At 47.8% G+C, this 18,772-nt stretch overlaps 22 non-coding genes across 22 annotated transcripts; 15 read left to right on the forward strand and 7 right to left on the reverse strand.

Moving 5' to 3' along the window:
* Nucleotides 1-165: 165 nt before the first annotated feature.
* LOC138412636 (U5 spliceosomal RNA) lies at nt 166-283 on the reverse strand. The gene has a single exon (XR_011244971.1). It is a non-coding gene; the product is annotated as a U5 spliceosomal RNA (small nuclear RNA).
* A 735-nt stretch (nt 284-1,018) lies between these two features.
* On the forward strand, nt 1,019-1,182 carry LOC138412874 (U1 spliceosomal RNA). The gene has a single exon (XR_011245209.1). It is a non-coding gene; the product is annotated as a U1 spliceosomal RNA (small nuclear RNA).
* Nucleotides 1,183-2,017: 835 nt separating this feature from the next.
* Nucleotides 2,018-2,181, forward strand: LOC138412885 (U1 spliceosomal RNA). The gene has a single exon (XR_011245220.1). It is a non-coding gene; the product is annotated as a U1 spliceosomal RNA (small nuclear RNA).
* Nucleotides 2,182-3,016: 835 nt separating this feature from the next.
* Nucleotides 3,017-3,180, forward strand: LOC138412897 (U1 spliceosomal RNA). Its single transcript, XR_011245232.1, has one exon. It is a non-coding gene; the product is annotated as a U1 spliceosomal RNA (small nuclear RNA).
* A 711-nt stretch (nt 3,181-3,891) lies between these two features.
* On the reverse strand, nt 3,892-4,083 carry LOC138413287 (U2 spliceosomal RNA). The gene has a single exon (XR_011245624.1). It is a non-coding gene; the product is annotated as a U2 spliceosomal RNA (small nuclear RNA).
* A 176-nt stretch (nt 4,084-4,259) lies between these two features.
* On the reverse strand, nt 4,260-4,377 carry LOC138412637 (U5 spliceosomal RNA). The gene has a single exon (XR_011244972.1). It is a non-coding gene; the product is annotated as a U5 spliceosomal RNA (small nuclear RNA).
* Nucleotides 4,378-5,112: 735 nt separating this feature from the next.
* Nucleotides 5,113-5,276, forward strand: LOC138413130 (U1 spliceosomal RNA). Its single transcript, XR_011245466.1, has one exon. It is a non-coding gene; the product is annotated as a U1 spliceosomal RNA (small nuclear RNA).
* Nucleotides 5,277-6,111: 835 nt separating this feature from the next.
* On the forward strand, nt 6,112-6,275 carry LOC138413153 (U1 spliceosomal RNA). The gene has a single exon (XR_011245489.1). It is a non-coding gene; the product is annotated as a U1 spliceosomal RNA (small nuclear RNA).
* Nucleotides 6,276-7,110: 835 nt separating this feature from the next.
* LOC138412908 (U1 spliceosomal RNA) lies at nt 7,111-7,274 on the forward strand. Its single transcript, XR_011245243.1, has one exon. It is a non-coding gene; the product is annotated as a U1 spliceosomal RNA (small nuclear RNA).
* Nucleotides 7,275-8,109: 835 nt separating this feature from the next.
* On the forward strand, nt 8,110-8,273 carry LOC138412919 (U1 spliceosomal RNA). Its single transcript, XR_011245254.1, has one exon. It is a non-coding gene; the product is annotated as a U1 spliceosomal RNA (small nuclear RNA).
* Nucleotides 8,274-9,108: 835 nt separating this feature from the next.
* On the forward strand, nt 9,109-9,272 carry LOC138412930 (U1 spliceosomal RNA). The gene has a single exon (XR_011245265.1). It is a non-coding gene; the product is annotated as a U1 spliceosomal RNA (small nuclear RNA).
* An 835-nt stretch (nt 9,273-10,107) lies between these two features.
* Nucleotides 10,108-10,271, forward strand: LOC138412942 (U1 spliceosomal RNA). Its single transcript, XR_011245276.1, has one exon. It is a non-coding gene; the product is annotated as a U1 spliceosomal RNA (small nuclear RNA).
* Nucleotides 10,272-10,982: 711 nt separating this feature from the next.
* Nucleotides 10,983-11,174, reverse strand: LOC138413289 (U2 spliceosomal RNA). Its single transcript, XR_011245626.1, has one exon. It is a non-coding gene; the product is annotated as a U2 spliceosomal RNA (small nuclear RNA).
* A 176-nt stretch (nt 11,175-11,350) lies between these two features.
* Nucleotides 11,351-11,468, reverse strand: LOC138412638 (U5 spliceosomal RNA). The gene has a single exon (XR_011244973.1). It is a non-coding gene; the product is annotated as a U5 spliceosomal RNA (small nuclear RNA).
* Nucleotides 11,469-12,203: 735 nt separating this feature from the next.
* LOC138412953 (U1 spliceosomal RNA) lies at nt 12,204-12,367 on the forward strand. The gene has a single exon (XR_011245288.1). It is a non-coding gene; the product is annotated as a U1 spliceosomal RNA (small nuclear RNA).
* An 835-nt stretch (nt 12,368-13,202) lies between these two features.
* LOC138412964 (U1 spliceosomal RNA) lies at nt 13,203-13,366 on the forward strand. Its single transcript, XR_011245299.1, has one exon. It is a non-coding gene; the product is annotated as a U1 spliceosomal RNA (small nuclear RNA).
* An 835-nt stretch (nt 13,367-14,201) lies between these two features.
* On the forward strand, nt 14,202-14,365 carry LOC138413148 (U1 spliceosomal RNA). Its single transcript, XR_011245484.1, has one exon. It is a non-coding gene; the product is annotated as a U1 spliceosomal RNA (small nuclear RNA).
* An 835-nt stretch (nt 14,366-15,200) lies between these two features.
* Nucleotides 15,201-15,364, forward strand: LOC138412975 (U1 spliceosomal RNA). Its single transcript, XR_011245310.1, has one exon. It is a non-coding gene; the product is annotated as a U1 spliceosomal RNA (small nuclear RNA).
* Nucleotides 15,365-16,199: 835 nt separating this feature from the next.
* Nucleotides 16,200-16,363, forward strand: LOC138412986 (U1 spliceosomal RNA). Its single transcript, XR_011245321.1, has one exon. It is a non-coding gene; the product is annotated as a U1 spliceosomal RNA (small nuclear RNA).
* Nucleotides 16,364-17,198: 835 nt separating this feature from the next.
* LOC138412997 (U1 spliceosomal RNA) lies at nt 17,199-17,362 on the forward strand. The gene has a single exon (XR_011245333.1). It is a non-coding gene; the product is annotated as a U1 spliceosomal RNA (small nuclear RNA).
* Nucleotides 17,363-18,073: 711 nt separating this feature from the next.
* LOC138413290 (U2 spliceosomal RNA) lies at nt 18,074-18,265 on the reverse strand. Its single transcript, XR_011245627.1, has one exon. It is a non-coding gene; the product is annotated as a U2 spliceosomal RNA (small nuclear RNA).
* Nucleotides 18,266-18,441: 176 nt separating this feature from the next.
* Nucleotides 18,442-18,559, reverse strand: LOC138412639 (U5 spliceosomal RNA). Its single transcript, XR_011244974.1, has one exon. It is a non-coding gene; the product is annotated as a U5 spliceosomal RNA (small nuclear RNA).
* Between the last annotated feature and the right edge of the window lie 213 nt (nt 18,560-18,772).

Genomic DNA, 18,772 nt, shown 5'->3' on the forward strand with positions numbered 1-18,772 from the left:
GGTGGATGTCCGTGCCGAGCTCTTGGCACAAATCTCACGTGTTGTGGTACCTCGTACGTACGCACGCATAACAATGGCTGCTGCTTATCGCCTCCGCCCAACCTCTCCTTTGTAGACACAGGGTTTCTGAAGTTGGACAGCTCTTTGACTTTTCACAATTTCAAAAGGCTCAGCAATACAGCAAAGCCTTCCAAAAATATATTCAACTCATGGATGTTCCTCTCCACGGAAGTCTTTAGTAAAAGGCGAAAGACTTGTGCGCTTTGAAGAGAAACCAGAGTCAGCATGGCCCTCTGTTCCTGAGCAGCAGAGGAGGCTCTCGGTGACAGTCACCACCTTCACGGTAGGCCTCTCTTTGCTTTCCTATCCCAGTATGCAACATTCCCAACCCTCTGCCAATCAAAAGTAGACACATCTTTATTTCCTCCTGCCCTGGCTAATGTGGTTGGCTTTTGAGCCTGTCTTAGCAATACATCCCTGAACTGCATACATTTGGTCCTAAATGCTGCCACCAAGCTTCTCACCAAGTCTCCCAGAAGGTCTTGTGTGAAAACAAGTTTTCATGCTTGACAAAGGCTGAGACGTGTTCTCTCCTCCCCCGAGTTGGCTGTTTTGATCAGTCACGTGTGCTAGAAAAACTTGTACTGCCTGCATGCTTGTTTTCCAGAATTCATAGCAGTTGGTGTTGTCTCAGAGACAAAGGCATTGTGTCATCTGGCTTTTGCTGTGATTTCTCAGAGACGGCCAGAGGTTACCCGGTGGCTTTTCAGGAAGTTTTACTCTGTTTTGGCAAGGGGAATAAAAGGACGGGAGCCAAGAAATGTGATAAATTAATTTATATGTCATTTCACAGCCTAGTCATTTCACAGCAGTGTTTGCTTCACTTCAACAAATCCTGTATCAAAGGAGGACGAGGCGTTACCGAAGGCTTTTGGGCTCTGCGAATATGCATTGCAGGCACCGTGAGCCAAACAACTGTGTCTCAGAGCTAGGGCCCTGTCTCCGGTGCTCCCAACTCATACTTACCTGGCAGGGGAGATACCATGATCAAGAAGGTGGTTCACCCAGGGCGAGGCCCAGCCATTGCACTTCGGTTGTGCTGACCCCTGCGAATTCCCCAAATGTGGGAATCTCGACTGCATAATTTCTGGTAGTGGGGGACTGCGTCCGCGCTCTCCCCTGATCATTATGTTCAATTACAAGAAATGCCGGCAAAAATGTATAGCTCTAGTTTTTACGGCGTGTTTTGTACTCCCAAAGCCACGCATTCACTGATGCCACTGGCTTGTGGTGGATGTTGGAGTGGCATTATAGCCTCTCGGTGACAGTCACCACCTTCACGGTAGGCCTCTCTTTGCTTTCCTATCCCAGTATGCAACATTCCCAACCCTCTGCCAATCAAAAGTAGACACATCTTTATTTCCTCCTGCCCTGGCTAATGTGGTTGGCTTTTGAGCCTGTCTTAGCAATACATCCCTGAACTGCATACATTTGGTCCTAAATGCTGCCACCAAGCTTCTCACCAAGTCTCCCAGAAGGTCTTGTGTGAAAACAAGTTTTCATGCTTGACAAAGGCTGAGACGTGTTCTCTCCTCCCCCGAGTTGGCTGTTTTGATCAGTCACGTATGCTAGAAAAACTTGTACTGCCTGCATGCTTGTTTTCCAGAATTCATAGCAGTTGGTGTTGTCTCAGAGACAAAGGCATTGTGTCATCTGGCTTTTGCTGTGATTTCTCAGAGACGGCCAGAGGTTACCCGGTGGCTTCTCAGGAAGTTTGACTCTGTTTTGGCAAGGGGAATAAAAGGACGGGAGCCAAGAAATGTGATAAATTAATGTATATGTCATTTCACAGCCTAGTCATTTCACAGCAGTGTTTGCTTCACTTCAACAAATCCTGTATCAAAGGAGGACGAGGCGTTACCGAAGGCTTTTGGGCTCTGCGAATATGCATTGCAGGCACCGTGAGCCAAACAACTGTGTCTCAGAGCTAGGGCCCTGTCTCCGGTGCTCCCAACTCATACTTACCTGGCAGGGGAGATACCATGATCAAGAAGGTGGTTCACCCAGGGCGAGGCCCAGCCATTGCACTTCGGTTGTGCTGACCCCTGCGAATTCCCCAAATGTGGGAATCTCGACTGCATAATTTCTGGTAGTGGGGGACTGCGTCCGCGCTCTCCCCTGATCATTATGTTCAATTACAAGAAATGCCGGCAAAAATGTATAGCTCTAGTTTTTACAGCGTGTTTTGTACTCCCAAAGCCACGCATTCACTGATGCCACTGGCTTGTGGTGGATGTTGGAGTGGCATTATAGCCTCTCGGTGACAGTCACCACCTTCACGGTAGGCCTCTCTTTGCTTTCCTATCCCAGTATGCAACATTCCCAACCCTCTGCCAATCAAAAGTAGACACATCTTTATTTCCTCCTGCCCTGGCTAATGTGGTTGGCTTTTGAGCCTGTCTTAGCAATACATCCCTGAACTGCATACATTTGGTCCTAAATGCTGCCACCAAGCTTCTCACCAAGTCTCCCAGAAGGTCTTGTGTGAAAACAAGTTTTCATGCTTGACAAAGGCTGAGACGTGTTCTCTCCTCCCCCGAGTTGGCTGTTTTGATCAGTCACGTATGCTAGAAAAACTTGTACTGCCTGCATGCTTGTTTTCCAGAATTCATAGCAGTTGGTGTTGTCTCAGAGACAAAGGCATTGTGTCATCTGGCTTTTGCTGTGATTTCTCAGAGACGGCCAGAGGTTACACGGTGGCTTCTCAGGAAGTTTTACTCTGTTTTGGCAAGGGGAATAAAAGGACGGGAGCCAAGAAATGTGATAAATTAATTTATATGTCATTTCACAGCCTAGTCATTTCACAGCAGTGTTTGCTTCACTTCAACAAATAATGTATCAAAGGAGGACGAGGCGTTACCGAAGGCTTTTGGGCTCTGCGAATATGCATTGCAGGCACCGTGAGCCAAACAACTGTGTCTCAGAGCTAGGGCCCTGTCTCCGGTGCTCCCAACTCATACTTACCTGGCAGGGGAGATACCATGATCAAGAAGGTGGTTCACCCAGGGCGAGGCCCAGCCATTGCACTTCGGTTGTGCTGACCCCTGCGAATTCCCCAAATGTGGGAATCTCGACTGCATAATTTCTGGTAGTGGGGGACTGCGTCCGCGCTCTCCCCTGATCATTATGTTCAATTACAAGAAATGCCGGCAAAAATGTATAGCTCTAGTTTTTACGGCGTGTTTTGTACTCCCAAAGCCATGCATTCACTGATGCCACTGGCTTGTGGTGGATGTTGGAGTGGCATTATAGCCTCTCGGTGACAGTCACCACCTTCACGGTAGGCCTCTCTTTGCTTTCCGATCCCAGTATGCAACATTCCCAACCCTCTGCCAATCAAAAGTAGACACATCTTTATTTCCTCCTGCCCTGGCTAATGTGGTTGGCTTTTGAGCCTGTCTTAGCAATACATCCCTGAACTGCATACATTTGGTCCTATATGCTGCCACCAAGCTTCTCACCAAGTCTCCCAGAAGGTCTTGTGTGAAAACAAGTTTTCATGCTTGACAAAGGCTTCCAACTCAATTTGGAATCCAGTTCAAGCTCATTGGGATCCCACTGAGAGCCGTGCATGGTCAGGCACAGACGTGTAGTAGACATCTACTGCAGCCATATCAATCCGTAAGGAATTGGGAACCCCTGATCAGAGTTTCTGGATTGTTCTTCAATCAAGACTCAAGGCAAAAGGAGACTGTGCTTATGACGTTGTATCCCTTACACACTGGCTCTCTCTCTCTCTGCCGGACCATTACCTTCATTTCCTTCACCCGCTGTGAATTGACTTTTGAAACAGGACAATTGTTTGAGTGCTTGGTTTTCTACAAGGTAAGAACAGAGTGCACCGTTCCCAGCGGCACTGCAATGCTAGGTCGATGCGTGGAGTGAAAGGAGCAAGCTCCAAATTTCAGCCCCTCGTGCTAAAAATCGGCTTAATATGTAGTCCTCTTATAGAGGACATATCAGATATTAAACTGATAAGAACAGATACTACACTTGATCTTAGCCAAAAGGCCGAGAAGCGATAACCCCCAAGTGGTGGATGTCCGTGCCGAGCTCTTGGCACAAATCTCACGTGTTGTGGTACCTCGTACGTACGCACGCATAACAATGGCTGCTGCTTATCGCCTCCGCCCAACCTCTCCTTTGTGGACACAGGGTTTCTGAAGTTGGACAGCTCTTTGACTTTTCACAATTTCAAAAGGCTCAGCAATACAGCAAAGCCTTCCAAAAATATATTCAACTCATGGATGTTCCTCTCCACGGAAGTCTTTAGTAAAAGGCGAAAGACTTGTGCGCTTTGAAGAGAAACCAGAGTCAGCATGGCCCTCTGTTCCTGAGCAGCAGAGGAGGCTCTCGGTGACAGTCACCACCTTCACGGTAGGCCTCTCTTTGCTTTCCTATCCCAGTATGCAACATTCCCAACCCTCTGCCAATCAAAAGTAGACACATCTTTATTTCCTCCTGCCCTGGCTAATGTGGTTGGCTTTTGAGCCTGTCTTAGCAATACATCCCTGAACTGCATACATTTGGTCCTAAATGCTGCCACCAAGCTTCTCACCAAGTCTCCCAGAAGGTCTTGTGTGAAAACAAGTTTTCATGCTTGACAAAGGCTGAGACGTGTTCTCTCCTCCCCCGAGTTGGCTGTTTTGATCAGTCACGTATGCTAGAAAAACTTGTACTGCCTGCATGCTTGTTTTCCAGAATTCATAGCAGTTGGTGTTGTCTCAGAGACAAAGGCATTGTGTCATCTGGCTTTTGCTGTGATTTCTCAGAGACGGCCAGAGGTTACCCGGTGGCTTCTCAGGAAGTTTTACTCTGTTTTGGCAAGGGGAATAAAAGGACGGGAGCCAAGAAATGTGATAAATTAATGTATATGTCATTTCACAGCCTAGTCATTTCACAGCAGTGTTTGCTTCACTTCAACAAATCCTGTATCAAAGGAGGACGAGGCGTTACCGAAGGCTTTTGGGCTCTGCGAATATGCATTGCAGGCACCGTGAGCCAAACAACTGTGTCTCAGAGCTAGGGCCCTGTCTCCGGTGCTCCCAACTCATACTTACCTGGCAGGGGAGATACCATGATCAAGAAGGTGGTTCACCCAGGGAGAGGCCCAGCCATTGCACTTCGGTTGTGCTGACCCCTGCGAATTCCCCAAATGTGGGAATCTCGACTGCATAATTTCTGGTAGTGGGGGACTGCGTCCGCGCTCTCCCCTGATCATTATGTTCAATTACAAGAAATGCCGGCAAAAATGTATAGCTCTAGTTTTTACAGCGTGTTTTGTACTCCCAAAGCCACGCATTCACTGATGCCACTGGCTTGTGGTGGATGTTGGAGTGGCATTATAGCCTCTCGGTGACAGTCACCACCTTCACGGTAGGCCTCTCTTTGCTTTCCTATCCCAGTATGCAACATTCCCAACCCTCTGCCAATCAAAAGTAGACACATCTTTATTTCCTCCTGCCCTGGCTAATGTGGTTGGCTTTTGAGCCTGTCTTAGCAATACATCCCTGAACTGCATACATTTGGTCCTAAATGCTGCCACCAAGCTTCTCACCAAGTCTCCCAGAAGGTCTTGTGTGAAAACAAGTTTTCATGCTTGACAAAGGCTGAGACGTGTTCTCTCCTCCCCCGAGTTGGCTGTTTTGATCAGTCACGTATGCTAGAAAAACTTGTACTGCCTGCATGCTTGTTTTCCAGAATTCATAGCAGTTGGTGTTGTCTCAGAGACAAAGGCATTGTGTCATCTGGCTTTTGCTGTGATTTCTCAGAGACGGCCAGAGGTTACACGGTGGCTTCTCAGGAAGTTTTACTCTGTTTTGGCAAGGGGAATAAAAGGACGGGAGCCAAGAAATGTGATAAATTAATTTATATGTCATTTCACAGCCTAGTCATTTCACAGCAGTGTTTGCTTCACTTCAACAAATAATGTATCAAAGGAGGACGAGGCGTTACCGAAGGCTTTTGGGCTCTGCGAATATGCATTGCAGGCACCGTGAGCCAAACAACTGTGTCTCAGAGCTAGGGCCCTGTCTCCGGTGCTCCCAACTCATACTTACCTGGCAGGAGAGATACCATGATCAAGAAGGTGGTTCACCCAGGGCGAGGCCCAGCCATTGCACTTCGGTTGTGCTGACCCCTGCGAATTCCCCAAATGTGGGAATCTCGACTGCATAATTTCTGGTAGTGGGGGACTGCGTCCGCGCTCTCCCCTGATCATTATGTTCAATTACAAGAAATGCCGGCAAAAATGTATAGCTCTAGTTTTTACAGCGTGTTTTGTACTCCCAAAGCCACGCATTCACTGATGCCACTGGCTTGTGGTGGATGTTGGAGTGGCATTATAGCCTCTCGGTGACAGTCACCACCTTCACGGTAGGCCTCTCTTTGCTTTCCTATCCCAGTATGCAACATTCCCAACCCTCTGCCAATCAAAAGTAGACACATCTTTATTTCCTCCTGCCCTGGCTAATGTGGTTGGCTTTTGAGCCTGTCTTAGCAATACATCCCTGAACTGCATACATTTGGTCCTAAATGCTGCCACCAAGCTTCTCACCAAGTCTCCCAGAAGGTCTTGTGTGAAAACAAGTTTTCATGCTTGACAAAGGCTGAGACGTGTTCTCTCCTCCCCCGAGTTGGCTGTTTTGATCAGTCACGTGTGCTAGAAAAACTTGTACTGCCTGCATGCTTGTTTTCCAGAATTCATAGCAGTTGGTGTTGTCTCAGAGACAAAGGCATTGTGTCATCTGGCTTTTGCTGTGATTTCTCAGAGACGGCCAGAGGTTACCCGGTGGCTTTTCAGGAAGTTTTACTCTGTTTTGGCAAGGGGAATAAAAGGACGGGAGCCAAGAAATGTGATAAATTAATTTATATGTCATTTCACAGCCTAGTCATTTCACAGCAGTGTTTGCTTCACTTCAACAAATCCTGTATCAAAGGAGGACGAGGCGTTACCGAAGGCTTTTGGGCTCTGCGAATATGCATTGCAGGCACCGTGAGCCAAACAACTGTGTCTCAGAGCTAGGGCCCTGTCTCCGGTGCTCCCAACTCATACTTACCTGGCAGGGGAGATACCATGATCAAGAAGGTGGTTCACCCAGGGCGAGGCCCAGCCATTGCACTTCGGTTGTGCTGACCCCTGCGAATTCCCCAAATGTGGGAATCTCGACTGCATAATTTCTGGTAGTGGGGGACTGCGTCCGCGCTCTCCCCTGATCATTATGTTCAATTACAAGAAATGCCGGCAAAAATGTATAGCTCTAGTTTTTACGGCGTGTTTTGTACTCCCAAAGCCACGCATTCACTGATGCCACTGGCTTGTGGTGGATGTTGGAGTGGCATTATAGCCTCTCGGTGACAGTCACCACCTTCACGGTAGGCCTCTCTTTGCTTTCCTATCCCAGTATGCAACATTCCCAACCCTCTGCCAATCAAAAGTAGACACATCTTTATTTCCTCCTGCCCTGGCTAATGTGGTTGGCTTTTGAGCCTGTCTTAGCAATACATCCCTGAACTGCATACATTTGGTCCTAAATGCTGCCACCAAGCTTCTCACCAAGTCTCCCAGAAGGTCTTGTGTGAAAACAAGTTTTCATGCTTGACAAAGGCTGAGACGTGTTCTCTCCTCCCCCGAGTTGGCTGTTTTGATCAGTCACGTATGCTAGAAAAACTTGTACTGCCTGCATGCTTGTTTTCCAGAATTCATAGCAGTTGGTGTTGTCTCAGAGACAAAGGCATTGTGTCATCTGGCTTTTGCTGTGATTTCTCAGAGACGGCCAGAGGTTACCCGGTGGCTTCTCAGGAAGTTTTACTCTGTTTTGGCAAGGGGAATAAAAGGACGGGAGCCAAGAAATGTGATAAATTAATGTATATGTCATTTCACAGCCTAGTCATTTCACAGCAGTGTTTGCTTCACTTCAACAAATCCTGTATCAAAGGAGGACGAGGCGTTACCGAAGGCTTTTGGGCTCTGCGAATATGCATTGCAGGCACCGTGAGCCAAACAACTGTGTCTCAGAGCTAGGGCCCTGTCTCCGGTGCTCCCAACTCATACTTACCTGGCAGGGGAGATACCATGATCAAGAAGGTGGTTCACCCAGGGCGAGGCCCAGCCATTGCACTTCGGTTGTGCTGACCCCTGCGAATTCCCCAAATGTGGGAATCTCGACTGCATAATTTCTGGTAGTGGGGGACTGCGTCCGCGCTCTCCCCTGATCATTATGTTCAATTACAAGAAATGCCGGCAAAAATGTATAGCTCTAGTTTTTACAGCGTGTTTTGTACTCCCAAAGCCACGCATTCACTGATGCCACTGGCTTGTGGTGGATGTTGGAGTGGCATTATAGCCTCTCGGTGACAGTCACCACCTTCACGGTAGGCCTCTCTTTGCTTTCCTATCCCAGTATGCAACATTCCCAACCCTCTGCCAATCAAAAGTAGACACATCTTTATTTCCTCCTGCCCTGGCTAATGTGGTTGGCTTTTGAGCCTGTCTTAGCAATACATCCCTGAACTGCATACATTTGGTCCTAAATGCTGCCACCAAGCTTCTCACCAAGTCTCCCAGAAGGTCTTGTGTGAAAACAAGTTTTCATGCTTGACAAAGGCTGAGACGTGTTCTCTCCTCCCCCGAGTTGGCTGTTTTGATCAGTCACGTATGCTAGAAAAACTTGTACTGCCTGCATGCTTGTTTTCCAGAATTCATAGCAGTTGGTGTTGTCTCAGAGACAAAGGCATTGTGTCATCTGGCTTTTGCTGTGATTTCTCAGAGACGGCCAGAGGTTACACGGTGGCTTCTCAGGAAGTTTTACTCTGTTTTGGCAAGGGGAATAAAAGGACGGGAGCCAAGAAATGTGATAAATTAATTTATATGTCATTTCACAGCCTAGTCATTTCACAGCAGTGTTTGCTTCACTTCAACAAATAATGTATCAAAGGAGGACGAGGCGTTACCGAAGGCTTTTGGGCTCTGCGAATATGCATTGCAGGCACCGTGAGCCAAACAACTGTGTCTCAGAGCTAGGGCCCTGTCTCCGGTGCTCCCAACTCATACTTACCTGGCAGGGGAGATACCATGATCAAGAAGGTGGTTCACCCAGGGCGAGGCCCAGCCATTGCACTTCGGTTGTGCTGACCCCTGCGAATTCCCCAAATGTGGGAATCTCGACTGCATAATTTCTGGTAGTGGGGGACTGCGTCCGCGCTCTCCCCTGATCATTATGTTCAATTACAAGAAATGCCGGCAAAAATGTATAGCTCTAGTTTTTACAGCGTGTTTTGTACTCCCAAAGCCACGCATTCACTGATGCCACTGGCTTGTGGTGGATGTTGGAGTGGCATTATAGCCTCTCGGTGACAGTCACCACCTTCACGGTAGGCCTCTCTTTGCTTTCCTATCCCAGTATGCAACATTCCCAACCCTCTGCCAATCAAAAGTAGACACATCTTTATTTCCTCCTGCCCTGGCTAATGTGGTTGGCTTTTGAGCCTGTCTTAGCAATACATCCCTGAACTGCATACATTTGGTCCTAAATGCTGCCACCAAGCTTCTCACCAAGTCTCCCAGAAGGTCTTGTGTGAAAACAAGTTTTCATGCTTGACAAAGGCTGAGACGTGTTCTCTCCTCCCCCGAGTTGGCTGTTTTGATCAGTCACGTATGCGAGAAAAACTTGTACTGCCTGCATGCTTGTTTTCCAGAATTCATAGCAGTTGGTGTTGTCTCAGAGACAAAGGCATTGTGTCATCTGGCTTTTGCTGTGATTTCTCAGAGACGGCCAGAGGTTACACGGTGGCTTCTCAGGAAGTTTTACTCTGTTTTGGCAAGGGGAATAAAAGGACGGGAGCCAAGAAATGTGATAAATTAATTTATATGTCATTTCACAGCCTAGTCATTTCACAGCAGTGTTTGCTTCACTTCAACAAATAATGTATCAAAGGAGGACGAGGCGTTACCGAAGGCTTTTGGGCTCTGCGAATATGCATTGCAGGCACCGTGAGCCAAACAACTGTGTCTCAGAGCTAGGGCCCTGTCTCCGGTGCTCCCAACTCATACTTACCTGGCAGGGGAGATACCATGATCAAGAAGGTGGTTCACCCAGGGCGAGGCCCAGCCATTGCACTTCGGTTGTGCTGACCCCTGCGAATTCCCCAAATGTGGGAATCTCGACTGCATAATTTCTGGTAGTGGGGGACTGCGTCCGCGCTCTCCCCTGATCATTATGTTCAATTACAAGAAATGCCGGCAAAAATGTATAGCTCTAGTTTTTACGGCGTGTTTTGTACTCCCAAAGCCATGCATTCACTGATGCCACTGGCTTGTGGTGGATGTTGGAGTGGCATTATAGCCTCTCGGTGACAGTCACCACCTTCACGGTAGGCCTCTCTTTGCTTTCCGATCCCAGTATGCAACATTCCCAACCCTCTGCCAATCAAAAGTAGACACATCTTTATTTCCTCCTGCCCTGGCTAATGTGGTTGGCTTTTGAGCCTGTCTTAGCAATACATCCCTGAACTGCATACATTTGGTCCTATATGCTGCCACCAAGCTTCTCACCAAGTCTCCCAGAAGGTCTTGTGTGAAAACAAGTTTTCATGCTTGACAAAGGCTTCCAACTCAATTTGGAATCCAGTTCAAGCTCATTGGGATCCCACTGAGAGCCGTGCATGGTCAGGCACAGACGTGTAGTAGACATCTACTGCAGCCATATCAATCCGTAAGGAATTGGGAACCCCTGATCAGAGTTTCTGGATTGTTCTTCAATCAAGACTCAAGGCAAAAGGAGACTGTGCTTATGACGTTGTATCCCTTACACACTGGCTCTCTCTCTCTCTGCCGGACCATTACCTTCATTTCCTTCACCCGCTGTGAATTGACTTTTGAAACAGGACAATTGTTTGAGTGCTTGGTTTTCTACAAGGTAAGAACAGAGTGCACCGTTCCCAGCGGCACTGCAATGCTAGGTCGATGCGTGGAGTGAAAGGAGCAAGCTCCAAATTTCAGCCCCTCGTGCTAAAAATCGGCTTAATATGTAGTCCTCTTATAGAGGACATATCAGATATTAAACTGATAAGAACAGATACTACACTTGATCTTAGCCAAAAGGCCGAGAAGCGATAACCCCCAAGTGGTGGATGTCCGTGCCGAGCTCTTGGCACAAATCTCACGTGTTGTGGTACCTCGTACGTACGCACGCATAACAATGGCTGCTGCTTATCGCCTCCGCCCAACCTCTCCTTTGTGGACACAGGGTTTCTGAAGTTGGACAGCTCTTTGACTTTTCACAATTTCAAAAGGCTCAGCAATACAGCAAAGCCTTCCAAAAATATATTCAACTCATGGATGTTCCTCTCCACGGAAGTCTTTAGTAAAAGGCGAAAGACTTGTGCGCTTTGAAGAGAAACCAGAGTCAGCATGGCCCTCTGTTCCTGAGCAGCAGAGGAGGCTCTCGGTGACAGTCACCACCTTCACGGTAGGCCTCTCTTTGCTTTCCTATCCCAGTATGCAACATTCCCAACCCTCTGCCAATCAAAAGTAGACACATCTTTATTTCCTCCTGCCCTGGCTAATGTGGTTGGCTTTTGAGCCTGTCTTAGCAATACATCCCTGAACTGCATACATTTGGTCCTAAATGCTGCCACCAAGCTTCTCACCAAGTCTCCCAGAAGGTCTTGTGTGAAAACAAGTTTTCATGCTTGACAAAGGCTGAGACGTGTTCTCTCCTCCCCCGAGTTGGCTGTTTTGATCAGTCACGTATGCTAGAAAAACTTGTACTGCCTGCATGCTTGTTTTCCAGAATTCATAGCAGTTGGTGTTGTCTCAGAGACAAAGGCATTGTGTCATCTGGCTTTTGCTGTGATTTCTCAGAGACGGCCAGAGGTTACCCGGTGGCTTCTCAGGAAGTTTTACTCTGTTTTGGCAAGGGGAATAAAAGGACGGGAGCCAAGAAATGTGATAAATTAATGTATATGTCATTTCACAGCCTAGTCATTTCACAGCAGTGTTTGCTTCACTTCAACAAATCCTGTATCAAAGGAGGACGAGGCGTTACCGAAGGCTTTTGGGCTCTGCGAATATGCATTGCAGGCACCGTGAGCCAAACAACTGTGTCTCAGAGCTAGGGCCCTGTCTCCGGTGCTCCCAACTCATACTTACCTGGCAGGGGAGATACCATGATCAAGAAGGTGGTTCACCCAGGGCGAGGCCCAGCCATTGCACTTCGGTTGTGCTGACCCCTGCGAATTCCCCAAATGTGGGAATCTCGACTGCATAATTTCTGGTAGTGGGGGACTGCGTCCGCGCTCTCCCCTGATCATTATGTTCAATTACAAGAAATGCCGGCAAAAATGTATAGCTCTAGTTTTTACAGCGTGTTTTGTACTCCCAAAGCCACGCATTCACTGATGCCACTGGCTTGTGGTGGATGTTGGAGTGGCATTATAGCCTCTCGGTGACAGTCACCACCTTCACGGTAGGCCTCTCTTTGCTTTCCTATCCCAGTATGCAACATTCCCAACCCTCTGCCAATCAAAAGTAGACACATCTTTATTTCCTCCTGCCCTGGCTAATGTGGTTGGCTTTTGAGCCTGTCTTAGCAATACATCCCTGAACTGCATACATTTGGTCCTAAATGCTGCCACCAAGCTTCTCACCAAGTCTCCCAGAAGGTCTTGTGTGAAAACAAGTTTTCATGCTTGACAAAGGCTGAGACGTGTTCTCTCCTCCCCCGAGTTGGCTGTTTTGATCAGTCACGTATGCTAGAAAAACTTGTACTGCCTGCATGCTTGTTTTCCAGAATTCATAGCAGTTGGTGTTGTCTCAGAGACAAAGGCATTGTGTCATCTGGCTTTTGCTGTGATTTCTCAGAGACGGCCAGAGGTTACACGGTGGCTTCTCAGGAAGTTTTACTCTGTTTTGGCAAGGGGAATAAAAGGACGGGAGCCAAGAAATGTGATAAATTAATTTATATGTCATTTCACAGCCTAGTCATTTCACAGCAGTGTTTGCTTCACTTCAACAAATAATGTATCAAAGGAGGACGAGGCGTTACCGAAGGCTTTTGGGCTCTGCGAATATGCATTGCAGGCACCGTGAGCCAAACAACTGTGTCTCAGAGCTAGGGCCCTGTCTCCGGTGCTCCCAACTCATACTTACCTGGCAGGGGAGATACCATGATCAAGAAGGTGGTTCACCCAGGGCGAGGCCCAGCCATTGCACTTCGGTTGTGCTGACCCCTGCGAATTCCCCAAATGTGGGAATCTCGACTGCATAATTTCTGGTAGTGGGGGACTGCGTCCGCGCTCTCCCCTGATCATTATGTTCAATTACAAGAAATGCCGGCAAAAATGTATAGCTCTAGTTTTTACAGCGTGTTTTGTACTCCCAAAGCCACGCATTCACTGATGCCACTGGCTTGTGGTGGATGTTGGAGTGGCATTATAGCCTCTCGGTGACAGTCACCACCTTCACGGTAGGCCTCTCTTTGCTTTCCTATCCCAGTATGCAACATTCCCAACCCTCTGCCAATCAAAAGTAGACACATCTTTATTTCCTCCTGCCCTGGCTAATGTGGTTGGCTTTTGAGCCTGTCTTAGCAATACATCCCTGAACTGCATACATTTGGTCCTAAATGCTGCCACCAAGCTTCTCACCAAGTCTCCCAGAAGGTCTTGTGTGAAAACAAGTTTTCATGCTTGACAAAGGCTGAGACGTGTTCTCTCCTCCCCCGAGTTGGCTGTTTTGATCAGTCACGTGTGCTAGAAAAACTTGTACTGCCTGCATGCTTGTTTTCCAGAATTCATAGCAGTTGGTGTTGTCTCAGAGACAAAGGCATTGTGTCATCTGGCTTTTGCTGTGATTTCTCAGAGACGGCCAGAGGTTACCCGGTGGCTTTTCAGGAAGTTTTACTCTGTTTTGGCAAGGGGAATAAAAGGACGGGAGCCAAGAAATGTGATAAATTAATTTATATGTCATTTCACAGCCTAGTCATTTCACAGCAGTGTTTGCTTCACTTCAACAAATCCTGTATCAAAGGAGGACGAGGCGTTACCGAAGGCTTTTGGGCTCTGCGAATATGCATTGCAGGCACCGTGAGCCAAACAACTGTGTCTCAGAGCTAGGGCCCTGTCTCCGGTGCTCCCAACTCATACTTACCTGGCAGGGGAGATACCATGATCAAGAAGGTGATTCACCCAGGGCGAGGCCCAGCCATTGCACTTCGGTTGTGCTGACCCCTGCGAATTCCCCAAATGTGGGAATCTCGACTGCATAATTTCTGGTAGTGGGGGACTGCGTCCGCGCTCTCCCCTGATCATTATGTTCAATTACAAGAAATGCCGGCAAAAATGTATAGCTCTAGTTTTTACGGCGTGTTTTGTACTCCCAAAGCCACGCATTCACTGATGCCACTGGCTTGTGGTGGATGTTGGAGTGGCATTATAGCCTCTCGGTGACAGTCACCACCTTCACGGTAGGCCTCTCTTTGCTTTCCTATCCCAGTATGCAACATTCCCAACCCTCTGCCAATCAAAAGTAGACACATCTTTATTTCCTCCTGCCCTGGCTAATGTGGTTGGCTTTTGAGCCTGTCTTAGCAATACATCCCTGAACTGCATACATTTGGTCCTAAATGCTGCCACCAAGCTTCTCACCAAGTCTCCCAGAAGGTCTTGTGTGAAAACAAGTTTTCATGCTTGACAAAGGCTGAGACGTGTTCTCTCCTCCCCCGAGTTGGCTGTTTTGATCAGTCACGTATGCTAGAAAAACTTGTACTGCCTGCATGCTTGTTTTCCAGAATTCATAGCAGTTGGTGTTGTCTCAGAGACAAAGGCATTGTGTCATCTGGCTTTTGCTGTGATTTCTCAGAGACGGCCAGAGGTTACCCGGTGGCTTCTCAGGAAGTTTTACTCTGTTTTGGCAAGGGGAATAAAAGGACGGGAGCCAAGAAATGTGATAAATTAATGTATATGTCATTTCACAGCCTAGTCATTTCACAGCAGTGTTTGCTTCACTTCAACAAATCCTGTATCAAAGGAGGACGAGGCGTTACCGAAGGCTTTTGGGCTCTGCGAATATGCATTGCAGGCACCGTGAGCCAAACAACTGTGTCTCAGAGCTAGGGCCCTGTCTCCGGTGCTCCCAACTCATACTTACCTGGCAGGGGAGATACCATGATCAAGAAGGTGGTTCACCCAGGGCGAGGCCCAGCCATTGCACTTCGGTTGTGCTGACCCCTGCGAATTCCCCAAATGTGGGAATCTCGACTGCATAATTTCTGGTAGTGGGGGACTGCGTCCGCGCTCTCCCCTGATCATTATGTTCAATTACAAGAAATGCCGGCAAAAATGTATAGCTCTAGTTTTTACAGCGTGTTTTGTACTCCCAAAGCCACGCATTCACTGATGCCACTGGCTTGTGGTGGATGTTGGAGTGGCATTATAGCCTCTCGGTGACAGTCACCACCTTCACGGTAGGCCTCTCTTTGCTTTCCTATCCCAGTATGCAACATTCCCAACCCTCTGCCAATCAAAAGTAGACACATCTTTATTTCCTCCTGCCCTGGCTAATGTGGTTGGCTTTTGAGCCTGTCTTAGCAATACATCCCTGAACTGCATACATTTGGTCCTAAATGCTGCCACCAAGCTTCTCACCAAGTCTCCCAGAAGGTCTTGTGTGAAAACAAGTTTTCATGCTTGACAAAGGCTGAGACGTGTTCTCTCCTCCCCCGAGTTGGCTGTTTTGATCAGTCACGTATGCTAGAAAAACTGGTACTGCCTGCATGCTTGTTTTCCAGAATTCATAGCAGTTGGTGTTGTCTCAGAGACAAAGGCATTGTGTCATCTGGCTTTTGCTGTGATTTCTCAGAGACGGCCAGAGGTTACACGGTGGCTTCTCAGGAAGTTTTACTCTGTTTTGGCAAGGGGAATAAAAGGACGGGAGCCAAGAAATGTGATAAATTAATTTATATGTCATTTCACAGCCTAGTCATTTCACAGCAGTGTTTGCTTCACTTCAACAAATAATGTATCAAAGGAGGACGAGGCGTTACCGAAGGCTTTTGGGCTCTGCGAATATGCATTGCAGGCACCGTGAGCCAAACAACTGTGTCTCAGAGCTAGGGCCCTGTCTCCGGTGCTCCCAACTCATACTTACCTGGCAGGGGAGATACCATGATCAAGAAGGTGGTTCACCCAGGGCGAGGCCCAGCCATTGCACTTCGGTTGTGCTGACCCCTGCGAATTCCCCAAATGTGGGAATCTCGACTGCATAATTTCTGGTAGTGGGGGACTGCGTCCGCGCTCTCCCCTGATCATTATGTTCAATTACAAGAAATGCCGGCAAAAATGTATAGCTCTAGTTTTTACGGCGTGTTTTGTACTCCCAAAGCCACGCATTCACTGATGCCACTGGCTTGTGGTGGATGTTGGAGTGGCATTATAGCCTCTCGGTGACAGTCACCACCTTCACGGTAGGCCTCTCTTTGCTTTCCTATCCCAGTATGCAACATTCCCAACCCTCTGCCAATCAAAAGTAGACACATCTTTATTTCCTCCTGCCCTGGCTAATGTGGTTGGCTTTTGAGCCTGTCTTAGCAATACATCCCTGAACTGCATACATTTGGTCCTATATGCTGCCACCAAGCTTCTCACCAAGTCTCCCAGAAGGTCTTGTGTGAAAACAAGTTTTCATGCTTGACAAAGGCTGAGACGTGTTCTCTCCTCCCCCGAGTTGGCTGTTTTGATCAGTCACGTGTGCTAGAAAAACTTGTACTGCCTGCATGCTTGTTTTCCAGAATTCATAGCAGTTGGTGTTGTCTCAGAGACAAAGGCATTGTGTCATCTGGCTTTTGCTGTGATTTCTCAGAGACGGCCAGAGGTTACCCGGTGGCTTTTCAGGAAGTTTGACTCTGTTTTGGCAAGGGGAATAAAAGGACGGGAGCCAAGAAATGTGATAAATTAATTTATATGTCATTTCACAGCCTAGTCATTTCACAGCAGTGTTTGCTTCACTTCAACAAATCCTGTATCAAAGGAGGACGAGGCGTTACCGAAGGCTTTTGGGCTCTGCGAATATGCATTGCAGGCACCGTGAGCCAAACAACTGTGTCTCAGAGCTAGGGCCCTGTCTCCGGTGCTCCCAACTCATACTTACCTGGCAGGGGAGATACCATGATCAAGAAGGTGGTTCACCCAGGGCGAGGCCCAGCCATTGCACTTCGGTTGTGCTGACCCCTGCGAATTCCCCAAATGTGGGAATCTCGACTGCATAATTTCTGGTAGTGGGGGACTGCGTCCGCGCTCTCCCCTGATCATTATGTTCAATTACAAGAAATGCCGGCAAAAATGTATAGCTCTAGTTTTTACGGCGTGTTTTGTACTCCCAAAGCCATGCATTCACTGATGCCACTGGCTTGTGGTGGATGTTGGAGTGGCATTATAGCCTCTCGGTGACAGTCACCACCTTCACGGTAGGCCTCTCTTTGCTTTCCGATCCCAGTATGCAACATTCCCAACCCTCTGCCAATCAAAAGTAGACACATCTTTATTTCCTCCTGCCCTGGCTAATGTGGTTGGCTTTTGAGCCTGTCTTAGCAATACATCCCTGAACTGCATACATTTGGTCCTATATGCTGCCACCAAGCTTCTCACCAAGTCTCCCAGAAGGTCTTGTGTGAAAACAAGTTTTCATGCTTGACAAAGGCTTCCAACTCAATTTGGAATCCAGTTCAAGCTCATTGGGATCCCACTGAGAGCCGTGCATGGTCAGGCACAGACGTGTAGTAGACATCTACTGCAGCCATATCAATCCGTAAGGAATTGGGAACCCCTGATCAGAGTTTCTGGATTGTTCTTCAATCAAGACTCAAGGCAAAAGGAGACTGTGCTTATGACGTTGTATCCCTTACACACTGGCTCTCTCTCTCTCTGCCGGACCATTACCTTCATTTCCTTCACCCGCTGTGAATTGACTTTTGAAACAGGACAATTGTTTGAGTGCTTGGTTTTCTACAAGGTAAGAACAGAGTGCACCGTTCCCAGCGGCACTGCAATGCTAGGTCGATGCGTGGAGTGAAAGGAGCAAGCTCCAAATTTCAGCCCCTCGTGCTAAAAATCGGCTTAATATGTAGTCCTCTTATAGAGGACATATCAGATATTAAACTGATAAGAACAGATACTACACTTGATCTTAGCCAAAAGGCCGAGAAGCGATAACCCCCAAGTGGTGGATGTCCGTGCCGAGCTCTTGGCACAAATCTCACGTGTTGTGGTACCTCGTACGTACGCACGCATAACAATGGCTGCTGCTTATCGCCTCCGCCCAACCTCTCCTTTGTGGACACAGGGTTTCTGAAGTTGGACAGCTCTTTGACTTTTCACAATTTCAAAAGGCTCAGCAATACAGCAAAGCCTTCCAAAAATATATTCAACTCATGGATGTTCCTCTCCACGGAAGTCTTTAGTAAAAGGCGAAAGACTTGTGCGCTTTGAAGAGAAACCAGAGTCAGCATGGCCCTCTGTTCCTGAGCAGCAGAGGAGGCTCTCGGTGACAGTCACCACCTTCACGGTAGGCCTCTCTTTGCTTTCCTATCCCAGTATGCAACATTCCCAACCCTCTGCCAATCAAAAGTAGACACATCTTTATTTCCTCCTGCCCTGGCTAATGTGGTTGGCTTTTGAGCCTGTCTTAGCAATACATCCCTGAACTGCATACATTTGG

This window comes from Paralichthys olivaceus, chromosome 12 (assembly GCF_024713975.1).
Source record: "Paralichthys olivaceus isolate ysfri-2021 chromosome 12, ASM2471397v2, whole genome shotgun sequence".
NCBI lineage: Eukaryota > Metazoa > Chordata > Actinopteri > Pleuronectiformes > Paralichthyidae > Paralichthys > Paralichthys olivaceus.